Source organism: Chinchilla lanigera, unplaced genomic scaffold (assembly GCF_000276665.1).
Source record: "Chinchilla lanigera isolate Chin_1 unplaced genomic scaffold, ChiLan1.0 scaffold00036, whole genome shotgun sequence".
In the NCBI taxonomy this organism is placed as follows: Eukaryota; Metazoa; Chordata; class Mammalia; order Rodentia; family Chinchillidae; genus Chinchilla; species Chinchilla lanigera.
The window spans coordinates 12,996,018-13,003,827 of NW_004955437.1; positions in this window are offsets into that span (position 1 = coordinate 12,996,018).

Consider the following 7,810-nt stretch of genomic DNA (forward strand, 5'->3'; position numbering starts at 1 on the left):
AGGAATTTAACTCTTCTCCATCACAAGTGTCAACTTCACCACTTTGGGTAAAAGATTCATGTAAAAGACTCTGGACTGCCAACTAGGATTGGAAATTCCAGTATCCAATTTCAAAACATTCATCATTCCATGGAGTATATTTATCACTGAGAAACAAGTCCCCTGAAATCATGCATTCCTGCAATCATGGGTGTGATGTAAAGGGAAATCAATGGTGAAAACAGACATTTTGTATTATCGCAGACTGCAAAGAAGCAGGCAGGAGCTTCCCACTTAAGGTGCTGCTTAAATTCAGCCTGACAAGCCAGAAAGAGCTTCCAGGTGTCTGTGGAGACCAGAGGCCAACTACATGATCCCAGAGACAGGAACCATCCCAAATACATACTGCATGACTGCTTATACAAATACCTGTTTAGTTCATCACTTCAATGATATTTCTCACAACAGAAAAGGCCTTTGAACCTGGATGTAGTGGTGCAGCCGTGTTATCCCAGCACTTGGGAAACTGAAGCAGGATCACTAGGAGTGAGAGACCAGCCAGGGCTACATAGTGAGTTCAAGGCCAGCCTGCATTACAGAGTGACACCCTCTCTCAAAACAACTACTTGGAAGGAATTCAATTAAGAAAGGTTTGAGATTAGATTGTACCAGGGAATGTGGCATCTATCATCAAACCTTACCAGATATAACTTTGCTTCTGAAATCTCTAATTTGTCCATATACAACATTTTTAACTCTATGATCTTCAGTTTGTCCTGTTTCCTAATATTTAGGCAAAGGCTTATTGATTAATGTAAGGACAGACTCACCTTACCTTGTACTCACATGTTCTGCAGCTTTCCATAGACATATGGACTCCATTATGCATTGCTCCGGCCCTATATCAAGTCTGCTAATGTACACTCCCTAGTTTACCAATCAATCACCATTGTAGGAGTTTCTATGAAGGCGTTTATTTATTAGTACATGTTTCTGATACATAATGAGTGCTTTCACTGTGTGAATTTGGTACATGACACAACTTAAATTTTTACACCCCTTTCTATCCCCACTTCCTGCCCTCTCCCTCCATGTCCTGGTCCCCTTCCATTGTGCAGTAGATGTATGACTCTGTTTCCTTTCATCTTTTGTTTTACTCATTACTTTATCCATATATTGGAATTCTCAAATGAAAGCAACCATACGGAATTCAGGCTTGTGTGTCTGATTGATTTCACTTAATATTATGTTTTCAAGGGTCATCTGCTTTCTAAGAAATATTTCAACTTATTCCTTCTTATCTGTACAGTAGTATTTTACTGTATGTAAATATATTTTCTTTGTCCAGATCTTCCACGTGGCTCCCTCTTCACTGGGGTCCCTGTTGGGGTTTTGATGAACTACACAATTTCCTCCTGTGGGCAGACAATTTCCTACCCAAGCCTTGACAACTGTGGCACCATTCTAATTTGTGCCCTGTTTCCGAATTTCCACCATTCCCCTCTGTATACCTCCATGGGACTCATTGTCCTGATCGATGTAGCGGGTAAATACCGTGGAATTCTCTGTGTCTTTCCTCCAAGGGTTTCCCATTCCTAGAATCTCAATATAATGGCCCGCGGTCGCTGTCCTTGGTGCTGATTTCTAAAGCTTGTCTGTTTCCGCCTTGCCCACAGAAAGATGTCATCCTTATGTATATCTAAACTTTACCAATAAACAATAATAATTAAAATTTTAAAAAAGACAAATAAACAGAAGAATGGTGCTTTTCCACTCTCCAGGAAACCCAGAGTCACTCAGCCTTTGCATCCTTCTCTGATTATGCCACCGAACCTCTTATCCCTTCCTTCTGCCCTTCTCAGCTAGGTGTTGCTAGGTGTCCATTTTCCCTTGGAAGCCTACCTACAACTGTTGGCAGGACAGTAAAGGTTTCGCCTACAGAAATCCCTGTTTAAGTTGGGTGGGAGGAACATTCAACTTGCTATTTTTATTAAAATTATCTGTTTGAGGGAATCCTCTCTCACTGCTGTCCCACTTTGCATAGACTCTGAAGGTGGGTGCAAGGGTCATTATACCCCATTCTGCTTGGCATCCTTGGGTCACTGGGTTGGGATGCCAACCATCTTGATGAGCAACTGTATTGATTAACTCAGACATGTCCAGTGGAGAAGATGGCTTCACTCTGGGTATATTTAAATCACCATATGCCCATAGCAGCTGATTGCTCCCTCACTCGGACAAAACCTTTTCCAAAGGCTCAAAGGCCTGAGCCTAAGGAGTCTTAGTGTGACAACTTTCCCCTCTCTTCCCCTCTAAACTCTGGATTTTAGTTCAGCTTGTTTGTGTTTTTCTTTATCATTGTATAGCAGATCTTATCTTTTGCCCCTCCTCCACCTCTGGGTAACTGTTTTTCTTGAGCACCAAATTGAAGGTACTCACTGTAGCCATCACAGCCCACCCCAGTCATCCATCGTCCAAGTCGGTGGGGATGTCTTTTGCACAGTTTAGGCCTAAGTCCACATGAATTTAACTAAGGTAGATTAGGGAATATGGTTTTGGAAGAACAGATGCCATCAGGGAAAGCTGAAATGACTAGTGCTGAGAATCATCCTTCCTCATCCGTCTTTCTTTCCCTTGTCTTTGTGGGTTTTTACAGACCTCTCTGGGGATTTGTCAGCCACCCTGGGCCTTGAACCATTCTGTGTTTTCTTTGTGAGCCAATCCTGGAGTTCCATGTTCTTGAACTATTTGGTTGATAGCAAACTGTGGTTAAGAGATTTTAACATATTGGAGACTCGGGGCTGTGTTCAAAGAGCTCCATTGTGATTTGCTCAGGAACAAATGTGCTGGTGGTACTTTGCAGATCACTAGAGAATTTTTAGTTACTTCTGCAACAGAAAAAGGTGATTTTTATAATGACATAAAATGGTCGGGGTAACTAAAAGTGCACTCTCTTTTCATGCCAAGGTCCTTAATAATTTTCTCGGGAGTAACTTTGGGCAGGATAGCAGGCATAGCTCTTTTCCATGCCCTTTTCTGGACTCCTGACAAGTGTAAGCAAGAACCTTCTGGACCGCGACCATCTGGCTACCTGGCTAATGTTGGAGAGTCTTCCCTATGGCATTTCTGATGGTTACATCACCCATGGCTTCTCTCTTCGACTGGCTTTGCTCCCTCCTTGAAGGTTTCCTTAGCTGATTCATGTTCCTGGCTTTTCCAAACTTCTGGGGTCTCCACAGAACCTTTGGCTTCAAACTCCCAACTTCACACACTACCTTCTCAGGGGCACACTGGCTGGCCTCCCGGGCCTTCTGAAATCAGGATAGCAGCCTTCTTAACCCCATAACTCTTGCATTCTGCATGCACTTAAAGCCATCATTGCTGGTATCACTCTGTTTTTTTGAGAGAGAGTCTCACTATATAGTTCAGGCTGGCCGGGAATCACTATAGAGCATAGACTCACAGCGATCCTCCTACCTGAGCCTCCTCACTGCTGAGATTACAAGCATGCACCAGTATGCCCAGCAAGGGCATCCCTCATTTCAATACTTTTTATAAGATTGGGTTTTATACCTTGATGAGCAGCTGTATTGATTAGGAATGAAATGAACTTAACCTCCACTGCAAGAGTCATCTTGAATTTTGCATTCAAAATGGCCCAGGGGGCCTATGAAGCTTGGAACTAGTGAGTCTTCAGTTGCCAAGCCAGGAAATTCTGGGAAGGAGCCAGTTAGGGGCTAGTCCCAGGACATTGTCCAGAGCCTTCAGGGATAGCTACCACTCTTTGGCAATAGGATTTGCAGTGGGTCCCCCATAGGAAGAACACAGCTTAGAGAGAATTACAGGCTGTGTGCATTACCTAGTGAAGTGGCCATTCTGGTAGCATTTGAAGCATGATCCTAGAGGAACCCCATTGGGCACGAAGACTCTAGAGATGCTTGTGGGCTGGGGCTGGACTCCAGCAAGAGGACTTCTTACAGTAGAGGCTAACATCTGCAACTCAGAAATGTGCTGTTTTCTTATGGTAATATATCTATTTTTTTTTATTTTAAAGAGAGTAGTAAATGAGACACAAACAAAAAATATAACAACAGCAGCATAGCAGTATCACAAACATAAACAAACCAAGGCAAGAACATTTAAAGTGATACAGGGTTTGAAGACAAAATAATATGATTTAACAGTGGTTGTTATATTACTTATCGCTATCCTCAACTACATTGCTCAGATTACCAGATGGAAGATTGTTCAAACCATTGAAGAGAATAAGAAAATAATTATTAGCTAAAACATTAGAGATAATACAGCGTTTCACTAGACAAGATGGTAGGAATTCACCATGGTAATTCCATTGCATAGTGTTACCTTCAAATCAGCTGCCCAGATTACCAGACACAAGCATGCAAAGTTGGTGAGAACATAAAAAATTGTAGGCATTAACTGTTCATTTCAATACACCATCAGACATCAGCAATACAGTTATCACAGCTATATACATATATATATATTTATATTTATATTTTGTCTTCCTTTTCTTTTTTCTTCTTTCCCTCATCCCAGTTGTTCCTTCCTTTAAGCAGTTTCTTCCTGTTTCTATCATCTATTGTATGGTTTGAGAGTTACTTATTCTTTCAGGTTCCTACACCAAGGAGACAATATGATGTTTACACATGTAGGTCCAATTTATTTCACTTATGAGTATGGTCTCTAGTTGGTCACATCTCTATTATTAAAAATATTAAAAGCCAAATTAATGAGGTTTTATTGTGGGGTCTCAGGGACAGCCTTTTCTGTAATTGTCTACAAATGTCTGGTGCTGATTGGGTAATAAAATTGATCTTTAGGATAAGTTGTCACTCTGGACTTTCTTGGTCTAATGATGAATAACTTCTTAGGGCAGCAACAGCCGAGTAATAAACTGAGTTGAGTTTTCATCCCTGTTCTGAGTGGTTGTGTTTAGCTTATTAAAATTAACTCTCTTATGGGCTGCCTTGCGTAGTCCTTGAATTAAGTAAGAAACCATGCAATCTCATCTTACCAGGTCCCCAGAATCTGCTCATAAGTTCCACTTAGGATCCCCTAGAGGGCAGTTGTTGTTTCCATGGGTAGATCTGATTCACGGAGGTGTTGCTCATCTCTATAAGACTGACTCAGGAGGATCACTCATGCCCTCTCTTCTGAAGAAAAAGTGGAGTCAAGGGGCACATTTAAATCAGACCTGGTTAGACTATATGACTGAGTTAAGTACTGGAACTATTGGATATATTGGGTGGGGCATAAGGAAGAGGAACCCAGATGCTGGCTGATTCAAGAGACATCTGTGAAGGAGAAAGGAACATGACCTCTGACAATTCCCTCTGCCCCTGCCATCTCCCAGAGTGAGAACTGGGGGGTCAGGCAGCAAGGTTTTGGGGCCAAAGTGAAATTTGGATTAGGTGTGGTGTTGGGTGTAGTGGGTGTAGTGTACACAACAGGTATCTGGTGGGCAAGAGGTAATACAGGAGGGGAAGGAGTGGCTATAGAAGCCATGGGAAGTTCCAGGGTGAAGAAGCATCTGTAGCAGCTGGCAGGCCTGACGGGGAGACAGAAGAAGGCTTGGAGAGGCATTGCATGAGATGTACACATAGGACTACTAGGAAGGGTAAACAATGTCTGTAGTTCTAGGCATCTGTCTTGTGTTCTCTCCCACAGGTTTTAGTGTACATTTTTTTCTTTTACTCCCAGTCAACTGCATCTTCTAGGAGAGCCAGATAGAGACATTACTTGATGTCATATTGTGATGGAAATTTTTAAAACTTTAACCCAACTAGTATTCCGACACCATTATTAGGACAAAATGAGATCATGCAGCCCACCATGTAGCTCATCAGCTCGGCTCATTCAGCCTTGACTAACAACACCAGAGATAACCTGACCCAGCTCAGGCAGATTGAACCCAGCTGCACACCCTGTATGTTTTAGCAATGAGAGAGGACTAGCACTATTATCATTTACCTCAAGGAATTTCTGCCCAGCAATGAGAGATAACTGATGGTACTCAATAAAAATTCACCACACTTTTAAGCCTTTGTACTTCCTGCTTGCAAACCCATAGAAACAATGCCCGAAGTTGACTCTGGGATGATGCTCTGGCAGGGATCCTTCATCAGCCCACCGACATAAAAAAATTGGTAGCCTTCTGACTCCATGATGCAGAGCACTTTCCATTCAGTTCTGTAACACATTCCACAACAATTTAACAACTACACAGGTCGGTCAACCTGTAGATATCATTAGGCTAAAATTTAAGTGATTCATGAATGTTCAGACACTTCTAGAATTTGCTTACTTCTTCATGGAAATATATTCCACAAACCCAGGATGGGATGACTGGCCTGACTCAACTCTTTCCATTTATCAGTCCTCTTCATGAGTGACATAGAAAGGGGGTTCATTAACAAAGCATCATATCTAACACTTCTAGCAAATTAAGCATAAACTTGTCTTGTAAATACAGAAAATTGGGCTTTTTTCCCACACCTTTCTTTCATTTACAAAGTAAACCTCACTGGCAAGGAAGCAGTCTCTATCTGGAAACTTTAGAGCAGGAACGAGGACTCACAGACAAGAATAGAAGCATCAATCACAAAAAGGAGAGGTGACAGAGGAAAGTAATTAGGCTGTGACCTCAATCATACATTCCCATGAAAGATACCATAACCTGACACAGGGGTAACAGCTGACTTCACTTGCCTTCTGCAACTGATGCCTGTATGACCAATCTCACCATGACAAGAACACTGGTAAATTCTCTCTGACGTGTGCAAACTCCCCACAAGAATCATGTTTCTGCCCTGCTCTAGCACTTTTATGCTCCCTGTTGTCCTTGGAGATGAGGCTACCACTACTGCAGCAATAGCAGTCATCTTCTTGAAGATCGCATTTTTTAGCAAGATGTCCAGACTCCCCACAGTGGTAACAGATGTCTGGAAGAGAAGAAAAAAATCGTAATGGAACATTCTATGCCAGGTTCAACCATCTCACCGCAGCTTGTCATTCCAGGACCACGACCTCCACCAGTAGGGCATTCCCAGGCCCAGTGCCCAGATTGTCCTACTTGAGGGGATCATGGCTGCTTGTGGCTGTTGTTAGATCTTTGCCCTCTGAGAGGAGCCACAGCAGCAGAGACCTGGAAACAGGCCTGGAAAAGGCAGTTTGGGAGACAAGGGCTGTTTATTTTCAAAGTCTTTGCCTACATTACATGTGCATCTGCACACAGCCTCAGTCTTTCACTTTTAATTTTTTTTTTGGAACCAGTAATTGAACTTAGAACCATGTGCTTCCTTAGAAGGCACTGTGCCACTAAGCTATATCCCAGACGCAGTCTTTCACTTTTAATAAATCTTCCTCATGTTACTCCATCTGGGTGTCCTGCTCATTTCTTTCTTTGGGGTACCAAGAAACTGAAAACAAGGCCCCTGTCAGTAGAATGTTCCCATAGCCCCAGTAATGCAGGAGGATGGGTTTGCAGGGTCATCATTCTTAAGCATCACCTGGGAAAACTAGTCATTCAGAGAGACTATCTGACAATAAAAATTAAAAGAGATGAGATGTAGCAGTCCCCCACCTTTCCGCTCCAAAGGAAAAAAGCTATTATCCAAAAAATACTAACCTTCTGGCCTGGCTAGGACAAGGTCAGGAGTTCAAGTCTCAGTTAAAAAAAAAAAAAAAAAAACTTATAATATCCTTAATGGCAACCTGTAGCCAATCTGCCTCCAATCTGACTGCCTTCATTAAGAACAAACTCCAGTTTGGTGGTGAAGGCAGGGCAGCTGAGGCTCCTTCCTCACAT